At 39.5% G+C, this 21,081-nt stretch overlaps 1 non-coding gene across 1 annotated transcript; it reads left to right on the forward strand.

Moving 5' to 3' along the window:
• The first annotated feature begins 12,121 nt into the window (after positions 1-12,121).
• On the forward strand, positions 12,122-12,228 carry LOC128283204 (small nucleolar RNA R71). Its single transcript, XR_008273546.1, has one exon. It is a non-coding gene; the product is annotated as a small nucleolar RNA R71 (small nucleolar RNA).
• The last annotated feature ends 8,853 nt before the right edge of the window (positions 12,229-21,081 follow it).

Below are 21,081 nucleotides of genomic sequence, written 5' to 3' on the forward strand. Positions count from 1 at the left end.
GCGAATACGATGGTGGCCAATTCGAGATCATGGGTCGGATAATTTTTCTCATGTGGCTTTAATTGCCTCGACGCATAGGCCACAACTCGACCTTCTTGCATCAATACACAACCTAACCCAAGTAGGGAGGCGTCACTATAGATGACAAACTCTTTGCCGGATTCGAGTTGCACTAGAATTGGGGCTTCAGTCAAATAAGTTTTCATTGATCGAAACTTTTCGACATTTCTCCGTCCATTCGAACTTAACATCCTTTTGGAGTAGCTTCCGTCATCGGCGTGGCTATCGTTGAGAAACCTTTACAAATCGTCGGTAATAACCAAGCCCCAAAAAGTCGAACCTCGAGAATATTTCTGAGGCTTCCAATTAAGTATGGCTGAAATTTTATTCGGGTCAACTCGAATACCGTCTGAATACCACATGACCCAAGAAGCTAACCTCTCTTAACCGAACTCACACTTCTGAACTTAGCATATAATTGCTTATCCCGTAAAATTTGCAAAGACTAACCTCGTGTGTTCAAGATGTTCGATCTCATTCCTTGAATAGACCAAGATGTCATCAATGAACACGACTACGAATCGATCCAAATATGGTCTGAAGATCCGATTCATTAAATCCATAAATACCGCAGGGGCATTAGTAAGCCCAAACGGCATCACTAGGAACTCATACTGACCATATCTCGTTCTGAAGGCGGTCTTGGGTACGTCCGAATCTCGGATTCGCAATTGATGATAGCCCGATCTCAAATCTATTTTCGAGAACACTGAGGCTCCCTTTAGTTGATCGAACAAGTCATCGATACGTGGTAACGGATATTTGTTCTTTATCGTCGCTTTATTAAGTCGACGATAGTCGATCTACGACCTCATGGTTCCATCCTTCTTTTCACAAACAACACCGCACACCCAAAGGCGAACAACTCGGCGAGCAAAACCTCTATCCACCAATTCTTGCAACCGAGCTTTCAACTCCTTTAATTACATTGGTGCCATACGATGCGGAGCTATCGAAATTGGAGTGGTACCGGTACCAATTCGATGCCAAAATCTATTTCCGAACAGTGGTAAACCCGGCAATTCTTCAAGGAAAACATCCGGTATTCACAAACCATGGGCACAGATTCAGTTTCTTTTCGATTCCTTGTCATCGAGCACGTCGCAAGGTACGCCGCACCCTTTTCTTACATATTTCGGGCCAACATTGCGATATTACGGTGGCAACCCTTTAAGTCCGTAGACTCAACCCGAATTATCTCATTATTCGCGCACCTCAAATCGATAGTCTTGCTTTCGCAATTTACAACCGCATCGTGCATGGTCAACCAATCCAAACCAAGAATAACGTCAATTCATCGAACGGCAAAAGCATCAATTCATGGGAAAACAAGAACCTCGGAACACTAGGGGACTTTTCTTGCACACTTTGTTGACAAGCACGTAATGACCCAAGGGTTTGACACCGAATTACAAACTCGATGAGACTCAATAGGCAAAGTCTTCTTTGGATGCTAAGGTTTCACATATATAAGAATGAGTAGAACCGGGGTCAATCAAAGCAATCACATTAGTATTGAAAAGAGTGAAAGTACCGGTAATGACATCCGGAGAGGCAGATCCTCGCGTGCGGCGTATGGCATAAGTCCTAGCGAGAGCACGAGCCTCGGATCGATGGTAGCATCTCTAGATCCTCTCCGACCGCCATGACATTGCCCATATTTCTAGGTGGCCTACCTCGGCGATGGTAGCACCGGGTTTCCACTTTGACTTACATTTTGTTCAAGCATCCTCGGGCAATCCTTCATAAAGTGGTCAGCCAATCCACACTTATAGCAGGAGCAATCACGGAACCAACAGCTCCCGAATGCCATTTGCCACAATGCGGACACTCGCCCTCTCTCGTGATCATTTCCACCATCACGATCAAGTGACTCGTGTGGTCACAGGGGTCGATCGCGTCCTCATCTAGAAAAGCCCGGCGCCTCTAGACCGGCTCACATCATCTCGAAATCTCTTCGATGCTGTTGAAGAGACTTTCCGAGGACCTCTTCGAAATTCTCCGGTTCCCACATCGACTTTTTGTTTCTCCTTTCTAAGCTCTTGACTTTACAAGCTCGCTCAACAAGTACTACGAACTCTCTTATTTCGAGAATGCCAACGAACATCCTTATATCATCATTCAGCCCATCCTCGAGCGTTTACATAATAGCTTTGGACGAAATGCATTCTCGCGCGTCGGCTAAGCCTCACAAATTTTCGTTCGTGATCGGTAACTAACATAGAACCTTGCTTAAGATCAAGAAATTCCTTCGCTTTTGGTCGATGAATCTCGGTGATATACTTTTTTCAAACTCGGTTTGAAAGAATTCCCAAGTCACTTGCTCTCTAGGCACCACAGAAGTCAGAGTACTCCACCAATAGTAGGCGGAATCGCGTAGCAAGGAGATGGTACACTTTAGGCACTCATCGGGTGTACAAGATAGCTCATCGAGCACCCGGATAGTGTTGTCCAACCAAAATTCAGCTCGCTCGGCATCATCATCATCCGTAGCTTTGAATTCAAGTGGCCCCATGTTTTCGAATCCTATCGACTGGGGGCTTACTTGACCTTATTTGGTCGATTCTCAAGGTATTGTAGGTCTTGAGGTTGCATTTGTCGGGAATGGAGGTTGTGGAACAGTAGTGTTAGTTCGAATGTATTGGTTAAACCATTCATTCATCACACTATAAAAGGCTTGCCTAGCCTCATCATTCGGATTGCTGGCCATAGGTTGAGAGTCCGCCGGCACTGTCCCTTGCGCGGGAGCAGGCGCCACACTCTCCACATCATCAGCTATCGCTCGGTTGGGATCGGGATCCATTACTATAAACAACACAAAGTCAAATTGTCAGAAATCACCACACTATCGATTCATCATTTAATGGCATGTATAGCTAGACCCCAAACACATCACGGTAGTCCTAGAATCGACTAAACCGTGGCTCTGATACCAATAAAATTGTAACACCCCGAACCCGAGACCATCGCCGGTGTCGGACACGAGGGGTTAACAAGCCAAACCCACATGTTTCGCCCATCAATTTGACATTTCCAGTCAGGCTGGAAAACTGCGTCACTGTCGCCTTAAAAATCATATCTCGAGTTTCAAAACTTGGAAACTGTTTTCGTAAATTTTCCCTGAATTTAGACTCATATATCCATCCATGGATTTATTTCTAGAATTTTTGGTCGGGCCAATTGGTACAGTTTATTAGTTAAAGTCACCCATGTTACAGAGATCGACTGCTCTGACCTTTGCGCGTTACAACTTGAATATCTCTCTGTACAGGGCTTTAATACTGGTGCCGTTTGTTTCTAATGAAACTAGACTCAAAATGGAATCTGTAAATATAAGTAATGACTCCTGATTCTTTCTGGATAATTTATAGTAAATTTTTAAAGTTGCAACAGGGGACCCAGAAACCGTTCTGGCCCTGTCTCACAATAGCATTAATATCTCTTAACATGTAACTCCTATGACCGTTTCGTTTCTTCCATATGAAAGTAGACTCATCAAGGTTCATTTACATAACTTATTCACTATTTAATACCATTCCTACAAATTTTGGTGATTTTTCAAAACCACTACACTGCTGCTGCCAGCATCTGTTTTCAAGGTAGGTCTTATCTATTTGTAGTCTCCATGATCCAACTAGTCTTGCCATACATAGGTTCACCTATGACCATTTTAGCCATTCAATGGCTGATCATGTGACCAACACTCCCATTTCCAATCCATAATTACATCATGAAACCATATATATATATACAAATCACAAATGGTCTAAGTTCAGTACTTGACTTCTACGAGCCATTTTCGCATGGCCGTACACATATACATCACAACACAATTGAACCGACAAGGGGTAGTCCTATACATGCCATTTCAAAGTTCAACCAAAATTATACCAAAATGGAGGCTTTGATAGTGTAGATGACTTGACTTTAATGATCCGAATCCGTTTGCTATCGAGCAAAATCTATAAAACAGAGAGCCAAAGCAACGGGGTAAGCATTTTTATGCTTAGTAAGTCTCAAGGAATAAAATCAGCTTTAATTAAAGCAATACATTCAGCCAAATGCATCATTTCATTAATACACATTCACATAATCATTCTTACTTCACACTTCATCATTATATACTTTCACAAGGTATCAACCACTTCAATAGTTGATATTCGTTAGTCGATTGAGCGAATGTTGCTCAAACATGTCGACTTTTCCAATGCACATATAAACATACCTTATTCTTTGGGCTTTTCGAGCGTACTAATTGAATTTATTACAGCAACCAACACTCACCTCCAGCCCAAGCTTCTTGAATACAACCGGATATAACCACGTGCACGAATGCCTTGGTCTTAGCCCGATAGAACGACTTGCACGAATGCCTTGGTCTTAGCCGGATGTAGCCGCTTAGCACAATTGCCTTGGTCTTAACCGGATATAATTTCCAGCATAAATGTCTTGGGACTTAGCCGGATATCATTCAATTGCTCATGCACACATACATCAATAATCATTAGACATTCATGTTTCATTTTCGTTACTAAGGCTCAAACACAAAGGTAATCACTAGCATAATCGCCTTGGGACTTAGCCCGGGTATCATTCAAATACTCATACACACATAAATCGATAATCATTACACATCCATATTTCATTTCACATAATTCAAGTAGGGTCACTTCTTGAGGACTTACCTCGGATGTTGTCGAGCGGCTTTTACGGCTATTCGATCACTTTTCCTTCCCTTGTCCAATTGTGGCCCTCTAAGCTCTTGAGCTAATTCAAACAAATTTAATTTATTAAAACCTCATTATGCTAGCTTATGGCCAAATATGACAAGGAGTTTAAATGGTCATATGGCCACCCTTTAGCTTGAATACACAATGGTCATGCACATTTTATACTACATCAAGCAATTCAATACAATTCATTCAAGCATCAAGGAAAAGCTAAGGCCATCAATAGGCTACCTAAGGCCGAATATACATGTCCAATTTGAGGCCAATTATCCACTTAATACCACACAAAAAAACAGCATGCATTTTACTAGTTAATGTTTTACATATTGTGGCTCAATACTTATAATATAGCATCAAGCACTCATATGGCCGATTATACTTGCAATTTCACAAACATTCTTCAACATTTTCTTCTTTAAACAAACATATTCATCACTTACTTCATAACCAAAACATCATGTGCAAACATATATATACATATATGTGCATGGTCAATTTCAAGGTGCCCATAGCCATCCAAAACACAAATTTTAACTATCATGCAAGAAGCATGAACCGTGCTCATGAATGCATCATGGCGAATACATCACAATCATGCCCTTTCAACTTCAATCATGGTTAAACAAAAAGAAAACTCAAAGTCTTACTCAAGATGGCTACAAAGAAATTTCAAGAGTAGACAATCCATCTTTGCATGCATCATTATCAAGCTTCACACTTAGCATGCAATGGCTTTATCACCATATTCACTTGGGCGAATTTCATTCCCATGACATAACAAAGATTTGAACCATGGGCTAACAAGAACATCAATCTAGCAACCAAAACATGCATGAATCTCATGGCACAACCTCAAACATACCTTACTCTTGATGCAAGTATAGCCAACCTCTTCCTAATCCTCTTCCAAACCAAGTATGAAGCAAAACTCCTTCCTTATCCTTAGTATTTTCGGCCAAAAGGAGAGTGAAAATAGATGAACAAAATTTTTTTTTCTTTGTTTTGTTTCTCTCATGTACGGTACAAGGGGGGAAAGCATCCACACTCATTTTTTTTCATTTCTTTACCCATGCTCTTATTTTATTATTTCTAACATCCACCACTAGCAAAACATGTTTAAGACATGTTTTCTTTTGCCCATCTTCATCACCATGGCGGCCACTTCCTTCTCTTTGGGTAAATTGACATGCAAAACCATTCTTTTGCATGCATATACTATTAGACCATTGAAGATTGGCCTATCACCTTTCAACAATGTTTCATATAAGTCCATCTTAATAAATTCACATAGAAATGATCAAATTAATGCATGCAACTTTCACACATGCATTTGCTAACATCATAAACATAGAATATAACTTTTAATTACTTATAAGACTCGGTTTAATGGTCCCGACACCACTTCCCGACTAGGGTCAAATTAGGGATGTCACATGGCATTTTCTAACCAAAATTTTGCTCATTTCGGTTCATAATCAATCTTAGCCCAAAATTCCTCAGCCGCTTGCTTTTGTATCCTATCTACTGGGGGTTTCTCTATCCTAAACAACTCCACCCCTTGCGAAGCTATAGGGGCATGCTGAGGAATCAGAGAAGGTGGGGGAGGTGGAATGTTCAGATTCATACAAACAAACTTTGTGTACCAAGCGTTCATCATGTGGAGATAAGCCTCACTAGACTGTCCGCCCTCACTCAGTATCATAGGCTCACTGTCTACTCGTACGGTCCCTTCAGCGGGAGCCGGTGCATTACTCTCTACATCATCCGTCGTAGCTATGTCAGGATCCATTTACTATATGAAAAACATAATTTATAATCGTCAGGAGTCGTCACACTATCAATATACAACTATGGCATGTATAGCTAGACTCGTACTCATTCTAGGTTAGTCCTAGAACTGACTAAACCTGGCTCTGATAGAACTAATTGTAACACCCATTACACGAGTCTGAGGCTGGGACTGGGCACGAGGCATTACTATACTCAACCACATGCATACAATCATTTCGAAGTCACCAAGACTCGATCAAATTTAAAATTTTTTCTAACCTTATTTAAAACTCCTTAATATGGGCCTAGTAGGCCCTAAACTCTCATTGGAAACCATTCGAAACTAACTCAGGTCCTTAACCTAACTTAATAAAAATAACCTTGAAACAGGGCACACGCCCGTATGGAAGGGTAACACGCCCGTGTGTTCATTATAACACAGCCGTGTTGGTGGCCCGTGTGAATTAAATTATAAATTCGAACCTACAAGGGTTTTCACACGGCCTGACACACTCCTGTGTCTAAAAACCTGGACATTTTGTTTCTGACATCAACAATCCTTAAGGGTCACATGGCCAAGGCACACGCTCGTGTGCTAGGCCATGTCCTTCACACGGCTTAGACATACAGTGATGTCTCTGCTCGTGTGTTTACTACCATGCATACTGACTTGAAATTTTTATGTGCAGGGGACACACGGTCGGACAACACGCCCATGGGGCTGGTCGTGTGTCATGTAACACCCCAAACTCGGCCTAGACGTTATGACCGGATCTAATGCGCCACATTGAAGCGTTCAAAACATTCCGTATTACTTAGTTTGGAAAAACTTAGTTGGTGTTGTAAAGACACTTTTAAAAGTAGGTTAAAGTGAGCGAAGTCATGCACCGGTAGGAAACCGGAAGAAGAGGAGGTGAGTCCGTCGGACAACTTAAGTACCAAGCTCCCTTTGGATCCAATCCTAGACATGCACACTGCCATTGCCACACTCTAACATCTCGTATAATTTTGGGAAAACCGTTTGGTTATGTCCATCTTAATAAAGTGATTAAGGTTGAAAACGTTTGCTTAGCGAAAGTCTTACTCGTATTCGTGTTATTTCGAAATCACTTAATGTTTTTCAAAACGCGTCCTAGAGCTAATTTATTTAGTTAGTTATCATAGATCGGTTTTAACATAATAGAATTAAATAATAAAAAACAACCCAAACCATAAAAATAATTAGCGGCCTTATTACAAAAAAACCCAAAACCATAAGCGAAAATATGGAAAATCTAGTTCACGAAGAAAACGAATTTGCGTAAAACGTGTGGCCACTCCGAATCCCGCCTGACTCCAAGTCCACCAACTAGGGCTCACTGCAAGGATGCAAGGGAAAAAGGGTGAGTTTGGGAAAACTCGGTGTATCTGAAACCCATCCAAAGCCCAAATCAGCTCAAGCCCATTGGGCCTAAGCCCTATTCAGATAACAGTACACAGTGGACCGAAGCCCTTTTCAGAACACAGTAGCAAGGCCTTAGCCCTTTTTAACATAACAGTGTGGCCCATAGGCCCAGTTCAGTAACATAGGTAACAATAGTAGTAATGCATGCAAACCCATCTGGGGAGACTACTCAACCCACCAGCCGCTACACTGCCCCGTACCAGCCCTACATTCCATGTGGGAATATCTCAACCCACCCAGCCCTACACTCCACAGTTGCAGCAACGCTGCTCAAATATTAGTAAGTTGAGGCAAAGCCTCCAGTACATGGATGAACCACTTTCAATACTTCCTCCATCAATACCCTAATCCCATGCAACAGATATTAATAAAGCATATCATGTACAATACAGTATTAATCAATCATGTAGTTTAACTAATTTAAACCCTAGGGGTACATCGGTAATTTTGCTCTTTAGGGGTCATTTTCGTAACTTAGCAACTACACAAATTACTTCAGAAATTTTCAACAGTTTTATGCAATTTGGTTCCACCATCTAACTAACAGGCTAATTTGCCCATATCTTACCCATATTGGTCCGTAAGCCCATTGGGCCCAGTTTTGGCCCATCTGGCCCCTTTTTCCGAAGTACGCTAAAATGTCACACGAACTTACTTACCACCTTGCGGTGCTAGATCTAACAATTACTCTATGTCTTGAGAGTATTCGCATACTCACAAGCCTATGAAATCTTAAATTTTGGCATTTACGCTTTTCCAATTGAACTAAGGAAGGGTGTTAAATTTTTGATTCATGACATTGATCGCTAATGAGATCCCTTTCGATGTCCTACAATTGATTAGTACAATTCTTATTTACAAACCATAATCACTAAACCAAAACTTGCTCAACCAAAGTCGAACCATGTTCCTAAAAAGCCTTTGAACCCTTACCTTTTTGCCAAAATCGATAGCTAGCTCCGAATCCGATTGTTCCAATGATTCACGCTTTTGATCCAATGCTTAAGAAGACTCTAATCACCGAAAGAAAACATCAGTTACAAACCCTTAAAGCCTTATGCTCAAATCGACAGCCTCCCTAATTTTTAGGGACATCGGCTTTTCCTAACATCGTAAAATAAGAACAGATTTGAGATGATAAGTACTTACCCCTTACTCCTACTTGATTTCCATGCAATCCGGTGCATATTTATCCTTAGAACAATGGTAAAACCCAAATCCAAGGGTTGAAGAAGTTTCGGCTATAAGCCCCTAAACCAATGGTACTTTCGGCTTTTGGGTGGTGAAGGAGATGACGATATGAGGCTATGACCTTGAAGTAGAATTGCCGTCAGGTATCTAGGATTAAGAAAATATAATTGTAGATGTAATAAAAACAAAAGAACATAAAAGAACCTGGCTTTGAAGAAATCGGCACAAGCAGTGATCACAGGATTTCGGCTTTTGCGACTTCGGCAAAGGTACTGATGAATAGCAGGTTTGATGGACGGCTTTGGAGAAAAAAGTAGAGAAAGAAGAACAGGATAGGTGAAAGTTTCAGCTAGGGAGGAAAAGAGAGAAAAATAAAACTCTTGTGGTGCTTGAGCAGAAGAAAACGGCACCTCACAAAGCCCTAGGTGCCGAAATATTACCTAAACCCTCTGCCGAATTTTCCCTCTTCAATTCCCTAAATTTGGCCAACTCTCAGTCTCTCACCCAATCCCTTAAATCTCTCCCCTTATCACTCCTTAATTCAAGCATTTGGACTGGTTCAAACTTTCCTTTAGCAGAATCCACTTGGACTCCAACACTTACCCCTCCTGCACTTAAAAAATAAATGCATCTATTTGTCAACACAGGGAATCGATCCCATGCCTTCCCCAATGCTCCACACGCCACCTTTTTAGGAGCCTAGTGGCGTCACCCTTGCCACTTTACTAAGGCTCTTTTTGTGATGCAATTTACCCATCACTCCACTTAAGGGCCACTTAGCCAGAACCCCTAACTCCTAAGTCCAAAAATTCAAAAATTCTACCAGGTTTTGGCCAACACATGTGCCTTCTATAAGCCCATTTACCTACTCAAAATATTAATTCCACATCCAAATACAAAATTTTAAAGTCTTTACAAAATATTGAAAACCGCGAATAAATCCGAAAATCAGGATGTTACATGTCACACACGACCTAGACACACGCCAGTTTGTCTACCTGTGTGGACAACATAAGCCAATTTACCAAGCCCTTTGCCACCCTGAAACTCAAAATAACAGCATCCATCATGCTATAGATTATCATAGTATGAGTCCTCAATCCAAGAACCACATCTGAAGCCTTTACACATTTTATATTTACTAAAACAACCAACAATTTTCTATTCTTAAAATAACCTCTTGTATTTGTTTAACAACTTTCAAATTTAGCCATTTCTCTGGCCTTATAAAAAATGAATCAAAATGCTAAAGTAAGCCAACACATTTGGCCAAATAACAATGACACAATATTCTAAAGTCAGGGTCCTATACATGTCATAATCAAAATAAATAGATCTAACTATACCAAGTGCTTCGATTGATAGTGAGATCGATGCCTCTAATGATCATTGATCCACGAGCTAATTAGGCGACACTATAAGAAAATGGAAAGAAATAAGGTAAGCATAAAACCTAGTAAGTTGCATGCAAATAAATATAAAAACAACTATACCATTCATCATCATGCTCATTATACAAAAGCAGGCATAAGTCATCATTAACCAACACAATTCACATAATATATTTTTAGCTTACGTCTCTTACATTTCAAAGAGTACTTTTACCACTCACAATATGGTTATACTTTTCTCGTCTAACTTAAACTATGACTCTCACCATTGAACAATTGGGAAAGCTATCGGATATTCACTAAGCCTCAAACATAGGGTATAATGCCGATGCCATGTCCTAGACATGGTCTTACACTAGCTCATCCATCAAGTCGATACCATGTCCCAGACATGGTCTTACACTAACTATCAAAATCGAGGCTGACGTGATGTCCTAGACATGGTCTTACACTAGCTTTCACATATTTGTGTTGATGCCATGTCCTAGACATGGTCTTACACTGACACATCTCATAGCCAATGTATGTCCCAAACATGCCTTACACTAGCTTACGTGTCGAGGCTGATGCATCTCCCAGACATGTCTTACACTATCTCTCGTCTCAATGCTGATGTCATGTCCCAGACAAGGTCTTACACTGGCTCTCATAATGTGGTCGATGCATGTCCCAGATATGTCTTACACGAGCATACAAAATAACCCGAACGTCATTGCATGAATACCTGATTTATTTCCTAAGGTTCGAATGGGAGTTCTACTATCTCATTATTCATCATACATAATCATTTCCACAAACAAAAAATTTATGCTATATCAATTTAAACACATGTAATACAATGTAATTGTATTATTTACATACAACTTACCTCGGTATCCAAAATGTAGACTCGGCTTTTGTAATTCTTGATCTAAAATGATAACAATTCATTCATCTCATGAGCATATTACTTTAAACACTCGAGAATTCATAATTGGGCAAATTGACCATTTTGCCTCTAAACTTTCACAAAATGACCATTTTACCCCTAGGTTCAAAAATTGATTTTTTATGTTAGGAAAAATATTCGGGTGGTTTCGCTATGATGGGTTATAGAAATTGGATTGCAGCCCTTGCCTTCCTTGATTTTGGTTCTGGTTACCCATGTAATACACAGATTCTGGGTTCGATGGACATTCTTCGAACAAATGCCCTTCCCCATAATAAAAACAGGCTACGTTTTCAAATTGATTTGGTGGTTGTGCTGCAAAACTATTAAACCCATTAGTGGTAAAATTTTTAAGCATTGATGATATTGAGGATACCTGAGATGCGAGTGAAGTAAGAGTGTCTAATTCATGTATTCTAGCGACTCGTCCTCCTAACATTGCTCCATTGGTTGGCTATTGATAATTGTTTCTGGAAATCCTCTCAATGATTTTGCAAGCCTCATTATAAGACTTAAAAAGGAGAGCAACATTAGTAGACGTGTCCACTACATCCTTGTGTGAGCATTGAGACCATTATAAAATGTCTTAAGTTGGATGCAATGTGGGATTCCGTGATGAGGGCACTTTCGTAATAATTCCTTGTACCTTTCCCATGCCGTATGCAAGGACTCATCATTCATTTGTCGGAAAGCAGTGATCTCGTTTCTCAACTTAGCATTCTTGCTAGGCGGGAAATACTTCATAAGGAATCTTTCTGCTAACTCTTGCCATGTGGAAATTGAGTTTAATGGCAATGAGTTTAACCAAGATCGAGCTCTGTCCCTTAGTGAATATGGTTATAGCTTCAATTGTAATGCATCTTCGAGAACACTGGCTAACTTGAAAGAGTCGCTCACCTCCATAAACAGTCTTAAGTGTGGGTGAGGATCTTCGATAGGCATTCTACTGAATTGGCCCACCGTCTGAAGCATCTGAAACATGACTGACTTCAGCTCAAACTGTTGTTCCTCAATTTAAGGTCTCCTAACACCCGGATTAAGATCATGAAATACTAGCACGACATACTATCTTAAAGCTCTATCCCTATTATTAGCAATAAGGATAGGATCTTGAGCAAGGTTTGCTCCGTTTCCTTGATTCAGATTTTTGAAGTTCAACTCTTCAGTCCTTCTCTAACTTGCTTGTCTTCTTCATTGTCGAAAAGTTCATTCAATCTAAAGGTCTATAGGAGTAAATCGATAATTCGGTCAATACTCATAAACACCTAAAATAATCACAGAAAAATTAATTAAGTTAAAAATTAAACAGACAAATAAACCAAAATGCAAAGCTAAAAAAATCACAAATAATGACTTGTTAAAATAGTCCCTGGCAACGGTGCCAAAAACTTGGAAAGACAAAAATGTACAAGTGTACATGATAAACTATAATTTATACATATTTCTATCCCATGCTTAGCACATTTTATGGATGATTTTTCCTTCAAATTGGTGAATTCGATGCTCCTAATGCCTTCATTTCATGTTTTAAACTTAGGTGAGCATAGGAGAGTGAAAGGAACGAGAAACGGGCCAAAAATAGAGAAAATGGGCCAACATATGAAATCAACATGACCTGGACCTCCTCACACGAGCAGACCACACAACCGTGTCAAATTGTCAAATCGAAGCACGACTCATACGGGTGGACCACACTGCCGTGCTTATTTAACAGGCTTGACCACGACTTGAATAATCGCACACGTACGTGTCACACGGGAGTGTCCCTGTCGATCCCAAGTTTAGTCCAATTCGGAAATGGAAAATTTTGAAGGTTCTTAGGCATTCTAAAGCCTATAAATACACCCTAGAGGAGTAGGAAAGATGAGACAAATAGGAGAAGGCAGGGAACTACTCAAGGAAAGCCTATTGCTCCATCTTAGAAGCCAGATTCATCATCAAGACTGAAGATCTCCCCTCAATTTCCCTTCAGAAGTTTTGGGTTTTTCTTTATATTTTGTATTCATTATTCTTCTGAGATATTTACCTTTTTAGTTATGAACTAAAACCCCTAAATACCTAAGGCGAATGAAACCTAAGACAGAACTTGTTATTATTATCTGAATTGTATGATAAATATTTTACTTGTTCTTAATTATGTGTTCTTAATTGTTGTTTGATATTCCAGAATATTGATTCAAGTTAAGCTCTTATTCAGAGGAGGAATAGACCCTGTCTAAGTGTACATTTGTCATAATTAAGCAGAGTTGGTTGCGTGCCTAGAGATAAGGTGACAAGATTTTGCCAGATTAGGGTGAAACCTAATAAGGGGATCCATAGATCGAGTTAATTTAACCCTAGGGAGTTAATTAGAAAGAGATTTCAATTATTCAACCTAGGGTTAGACGTTGTTAGTCTCAAGAGGGATAATAATATAACTTAGGGATTTCTACGGATCAAGTTAAATCAATAAATCGCCCGATTCAGAGTCAAATAACAAGTGAAGTCTAGGTGGATTTTTCCTTAGGTATTGTCTTAATTCAATCGTTTTTCCAAAAGTAATTCCCCAATTCTATTTTCTGTAAATTCTTAGTTTAGTTAATTAGTTAGTTAAAACAAACCCCATTATTCCTAGGCTAGATAATAAAAAGACAGTCATTATTAGTACTTTTAGTTTCTTTGGGTTCGACAATCCGGTCTTACTAAAGCTATACTATTGTTTGATAGGTACACTTGCCTTCATCGTGATAATAGTTAGTTTCAGGAACGATTCATTATAAATTTTTAAAATCTATCACGAATATCATGTATCAAGTTTTTGGCGCCATTCCCAGGGAACTAAGATATTAGAAACACTCGATTTTTATTACTTTAGCCATTTACTTTTACTGCAATTTAAATTTATTTCTAATTTTTATTACTAATTCTTCTTTTTCCCTTTTTTCTAGCAGGTTCTTATAGTTTATGACTAGAATAAACCCGTCAAGACCATTGCTTTTTGATAGTGAGATCGATCGCACAGCTTGCAGAAACCAAAGAGAATTAAGGTGAAGCTTAAGATACACAGAGAACGAGCAAGAAGACGATATTCAAACTAGAATCGAGGAGATGGCTGAAAACTAAGAAAATCTGCTACCTTCTGCAATTGTTGTTAATCAAAATCCTGCTCCGCGCATTATGTATGATTATGCTAAACCTAATTTAACAGGAACTGAGTCAAGTATAGTTAGACCTGCTATAGTCGTAAATACTTTTAAACTGAAACCTAACACAATTTAAATGATACATCAATTTGTTCAGTTTGATGGTTTACAGGATGAAGATCCCAACGCTCACTTGGCAAACTTTTTGAAACTATGTGCTACATTTAAAATCAATGGTGTTTCTGATGATGCCATACAACTTTGGTTGTTTCCCTTTTCATTAAGGAACAAAGCTAAATAGTGGTTGAACTCGTTACCACAAGGGTTAATTACTACTTGGGAACAAATGACCGAAAAGTTTTTATTAAAATATTTTCTACCAGCAAAAAGGTCTAAATTACTTAATGATATCTCTTCTTTTGTGAAGATGGATTTAAAAACACTCTACGATGCATGGAGAGATACAAAGACCTTTTGCGAAGATGCCCTCACCATGGGTTACCACTTTGGCTACAGGTTCAAACTTTTCATAATGGCCTGAATCCTTTGACTCGAAAAATGGTCGACGCAGCTACTGGCAGAACAATCAATAATAAAACACTTGAAGATGCTTATCAGTTTATAGAGGAGATGTCACTAAATAACTATCAGTGGCAAGTCATGAGGACAAAGCCAACGAAAATAGCTGGTGTTTATAACGTCGATTCGGTCACCATGCTCTCTAATCAGGTAGAACTCTTGAATAAGAAAATTGATGGTTTTCTTAGTTCTTCATAGGTTCACCCAGTAACGCAATACGAAGCAAGTGGAGGCGGATCAAGTAATTTAGAATACCAACCTTATGGCCACAACATGGATAACATGCAATTAAATTACATGGGTAATAATCTTCGATCTTAATCCATATAGTAACACTTACAATGCAGGTTGGAAGAACCACCCAAATTTCTCATGGGGAGGCCAAGGAAATCAAAAACCACCTCCAGGCTACCAACAACCACCCTACCAATAGGAGAAGAAGCCGAACCTTGAAGAAATGCTAATCAAATTCATCTAGGTGTTAGAGACATGTTTTCAAAATACTGAGACAACACTTAAGAATCAACAAGCATTGATCCAAGGGCTCCAAACTCAGATTGGACAGCTTGCCAAGTTGATTTCTGAACGACCACAAGGTAGCTTGCCAAGCAATGCAGAATCTAACCCAAGGGACCAACTCAACGCAATTACTAGCCAAGATGAGGAAGGGTTAGTCACATTTGAACCAGAACCAAGGCAAGAAACTGAGATAAGCAAAGGCAAAGGTGAGGTAGACCACAATGAGCAGAAACTAGTAAGTACAGAATACCAACCTCATATGCCATACTCTAATGCGACAAGGAAAGACCGCTCAAATGAACAATTTGGTAAATTCCTTAAACTCTTAAAAAAATTACATATTAACTTACCATTTATTGAAGCTCTATCGCAGATGGCAAACGCAATGAAATTTTTAAAGGAGCTATTAGTAAATAAGTGAAAGTTAGACGAGGCTTCGCTTGTGAAGCTAAACGCAGTTTGCTCACCAATTCTACAGAACAAACTACCCAACAAATTGAAAGATCCAGGGAGTTTTACAATTCCTTGCTTAATTGGTAGTTTAGATGTTAATAATGCATTAGCTAATTTAGGGGCTAGTATTAACATCATGCCTTACAAAATTTTTAAACAACTAAGTCTTGGGAAACCCAAATAGACTAGGATGAGCATTCAATTAACAGATAAATCTATAAGATTTCCTAGGGGTATTATTGGAGATGTGTTAGTTAAAATCGACAAATTTATATTTCCCGTTGACTTTGTTGTTCTAGACATAGAGGAGGATAGCAACACTCCTTTGATTTTAGGAAGGCCCTTTTTAGCAATTGCTAGAATGATTATTGATGTTGGCATAGTTGAGCTCACACTTCATGTGGGAGATGAGACAATCACCCTTCAAGCTCGCAATTTCATCAACACATCGAAAATTGAAGGTGGTTGTCTAAATCACTCTACTAAAACTAACAATATGGTATAACCTACTTTGCAGGAAATGAGTTTGAAGGAAGTACATGAGCCATTTTCAAGCAATAGTAGAAGACCTATTCATGAAGATTGAAGGCTACAAATCGAGGACCTAGATGAATGGCGGACACATAAATCGAGAACACACGATGAACCAAAACTACGCCAAAACAAGCTCAATACCTTTCCAAATCAACTTAAGGCTGGAGGTAAAGATTTATCAGATACCGCAGATCCTCACATTGTCACTGCCAAACCGAATGAAGAAATTCCTCTTACAATACTTAGCATTTTTCCATTCGGTACAGTCGAGGTAAGTCATCCCAAGTTTAGCACTTTTAAGGTAAACAATACTCGCCTAAAACCTTATTTTGATGAGATTCATAATAGGAATGAGGAGTATAAACTTCTCAAACCACCATGACCATTCAATAGAGAGGTAAGTCGAGCTTTGATTATAAATAAGAGCTTCTCGGGAGACAACCCGAGCACTAACTGTATTAACTTCTTTAAATTTTAGTGTTTAAACACCTAACTTACTAACGAAGCTCTTGAATATAGGTTTCCCACAAAGACGCGGCCTAACACATGGGCGTGCCTTAGGCCGTGTGGAAACAGGGCAAAGATTTTTCCTAGTACGGGCTACGATAAATCGCCACAGCCATGCGACATGGCTGTGGGTGAACCTGCCAAAATAATACGAGCGTGAGACACGCTCGTACCTTGAAACCGTGGCCAAACCTGTCAAATTAACACGGGTGTGCGAGACGCTTGTGCCAAGCAACCATGGTCGAACCTGTTAGATTAACATGAGCATGGGAATACGTACACAGGCATGGGAGAAACGAAAAAAGATAGACACGGCCGTGCGATACGGTCGTGTGCACCCATACGCCCAAGGTACACGGGCGTGGGGAAATTGTCAGATGCGCCCAAATTCAAAATTCGCGAATCACACAGGAAAAAATTGGGTAACACGGACGTGTTCCCTAGCCATGTGTCCCAAAATCTATAAATACCCTGCACTATTCATTGTCTTCTTCGCTCAAAATTCATAACCATAGCCGCTGCAAGTCCACACGGCCTTCCTGCCACGCTCGTGCGCCGCTCTCACTTCATTTTTGACGCCTAATCTCTCTCCCTTAGTGTCTGTTTACTCTTTTCACTTCTATTATACTTATTTCTAATGTTTATTATCAAAATAATCTTCATTTTTCTCATACTATTTTCATTATGCTCATTATTCTATCATTTAATTTGCATTCTTAGGTTATTTATCATACATTTCATGTTGAATCGAGTTGTTAGGAAAGCCTTATTCTATTGTCAAACCCAGGCCATTACTATGCTCATTCTCATGCTATTACCATTCTAATATCACAAAATTATTCTATCAAATTGATTATTTGGCTGAGTTTTGTTAGTATTAGTAGTTTTGGCTGAAATTGTTAGTTCGAATTCATGGCTTTTTCCTTTTCAAATCTATTTACCTACTATTATTCTTTTTTATATTGCAGGTATACAATGTCGTCTTCACGTGGTAAAAAGGCTGCCGTCCCTGCTTCAAAGAAAAGGAAGGGAGCGTCTTCTTCCTCGGGTCCTACTGCAGAAATTCGTCACCCTTTCCTGCAGTTCCCCATTGGGCCCCAAGAAGAACTTTTCCAAATACTCTAGGCCCGACCTTTAATTGTGGGCCACTACATCGACTGGGCTGTAGTAGAACAAGTTCAGTTAGTCGATGTGATTCGAGCTCTCCTAACCACTGACCCTTGGGAGCTTTTCTTTGGGATCATCGAGCCGACACATCTTGAGCTCATAATGGAACTATGCTCAACGTTTTATCTTCAGACCGTAAGGACAAACTACGATGATCCTGGCATGGTCTAATTTCACCTAAGTGGATTAGTCCGCTAGCTAAGCGTCCCAGAATTCGGTACTGCACTGGGCTTATATATGGAGGAGTTCAAGGAGGAAAGTGACTTACATGCTCTCAACCACCACATCCATCATTCTCCTTCACGGTGCTGGGATGCACTAGTACCACGTTCGGCCACCTACGACCCCAGTCGCTCCAAGGCCTCAGCTCTCCCTCCATCCTTGAGGTACTTATATTCTATTTTATCTCACACCATGATAGGGCGGAGAGTGAGCACCGGCGTCGTCACAACTCACGACGTCTACTACTTATGGTGTATGTCACATGGGCATATCTTCGACCTCGCCTAATTTATCTCCCTTTCCATTCGCCACCAGATGGAGCAACATCGGAAGGGGGTCATCTCCATTGGCCCTTAAGTGACTCGACTGGAGCGACACTTCGGGTTCCTCGACAGCGCGGCACAAGAATCATCCTTGACCCTCATTGGCCAGATGTCTCCACAAGGCATCTCGAGCATGCTAAGCATGAGGTTGATCAAAAAGCGCCGAGGAACCTACCCTCCTCAATATTGTCTCGCCCAATCTACTGAGGAGGAGTCCCTAAAAGACATTACTGATAACGTCCCTCCACAGCACGAGGACCCAGTGTCTCAGCCACCATGCTTCCATCATCCAGTTCATACAGCGGGTTCATATGATAACATTGATACTACTCTACAGCAAATTTGTCAGCACTTCCACATCTCATCGCCACCACCACCTCGCGAACCATCCGGCGATGATGATGTTTAATTTTATTTTATTTTTATTTTTATCTTTATTTTTATTTTTATTTTCATTCTGATTTTGATTTTATATTTTTATTAATTTCACCTTTAACTTTTAAATGTTATTTCCTTTTTGTTACTATTTTAGGTTTTATAAACAAATCTAGGTTAATTCTTTATGAGCAATTATTCTTCCTAATATCCCTTAAAAAGTTCCTCATTTTATCACAGTTATAAATAGCTACAAAGCTCACCATTACTTAGGAACTTGAAACTCCACTGGGAAAGGTTTTCCACGACTGCCATGTCTTGCTCGACCACGACCATAGCTACCACCAAATATAATATTCTTTTGGCGCAGGACTTATGGACTAATGAACCTCTACCACCACCGAAGTATCCTCCTCCACCCCTAAGCCGATTATTCTCCAAACCTCCAATTCAAGGAAATTCATTCATCACTCAGGAAGTTTCACTTCTCTCCCTATCTTATTTTTATATTCTCTTCTATAGATCTATCTTTGTACATTAAGGGCAATGTACATCTTAAGTGTGGGGGGTATTCATTTCACTATTAGAAAAATCCTTGAATGATTCCCTTGTTCTCTTGAAAAGCTCTCATATCATGTTTAGGATAAATTTTGATTGATTTATGACTTTTATTGATATATCTTGAATTAAAACACAGGTATTCATTGATTGTTGAAACTTTAACACATCAGGGAATCAAGCATGATAAGTTGATTTTTGAAGAATTAAAAACTTTTAGGTTGTTTCCTTAAGTACAGGTATTATCTTGAGTTGGAATTCACAAGTTTAAACATCAAAAAGCCATAATTTTTGTGAGATCTTAAGCCTTTAGAGCATCTATTATTTCTTTCATGCTCACTTTCATTATGAGTGCATCAGTATTGAATTGTTATTCTAGAACTTGCTTGATTATGCATGTCAAGGCCATACCATTTGATTTGATATGTCAAAATGATAAAGGCACTTAGGCTTAACCCACTCACTCCATAAAAGTCTACCTTCACAATTAACCCTTAGTGAACCCCCTTGAGCCTTACAACGCATTCATTGATTTACCCTCAATATTAACCTATAACTCATTACTATTGAAATCCCCTAAATTAATTTGATCGCTATTTTTGTCGAGATTTGAGTTGGAATAATTGCTTAGCTATGTTTTATTCTATTTTGTAATTTGACTTGTTCTTAAAAAAAATTACATGTATACGTACTAGTAGTAGCGATCTTCTAAGCTAAAGAAGTTAAATTCCATAGTCTGAGAAAAAAGCTCTATTGTACGCAATTGATGTTTAATTACTTTTTCTAGTTAGGAAGTTTCTCAATTTAATCTCGATTCTAACCTTTTCTTTCAGCTTGTGACCACACCTGTAACACCCCGTACCCGAGACCGTTGCCAGAGTCGGACACGTGGGGTTAGCAGACTTAATTCCCTTATTTTTTACAGTCCATTTTAAAAATTTCCAGACTAGCTGGTTAACTGCGTCACTGTCACCTTAAAAATCATATCTTGAGTTCCAAAACTCTAAAATTAGTTTTGTAAATTTTACCTGAAACTAGACTCATATATACATCTAAAAATTTTTTTCTAGAATTTTTGGTCAGGCCAATTAGTACAGTTTATTAGTTAAAGTCTCCCCTGTTTCAGGGTTCGGCTGCTCTGACCTTCATGCATTACGACTTATATATCTCCCTGTACAGGGCTTCAATACTTATGCCGTTTGTTTCTA

The sequence above is a fragment of the Gossypium arboreum genome, chromosome 10, assembly GCF_025698485.1.
Source record: "Gossypium arboreum isolate Shixiya-1 chromosome 10, ASM2569848v2, whole genome shotgun sequence".
Taxonomy (NCBI): Eukaryota; Viridiplantae; Streptophyta; class Magnoliopsida; order Malvales; family Malvaceae; genus Gossypium; species Gossypium arboreum.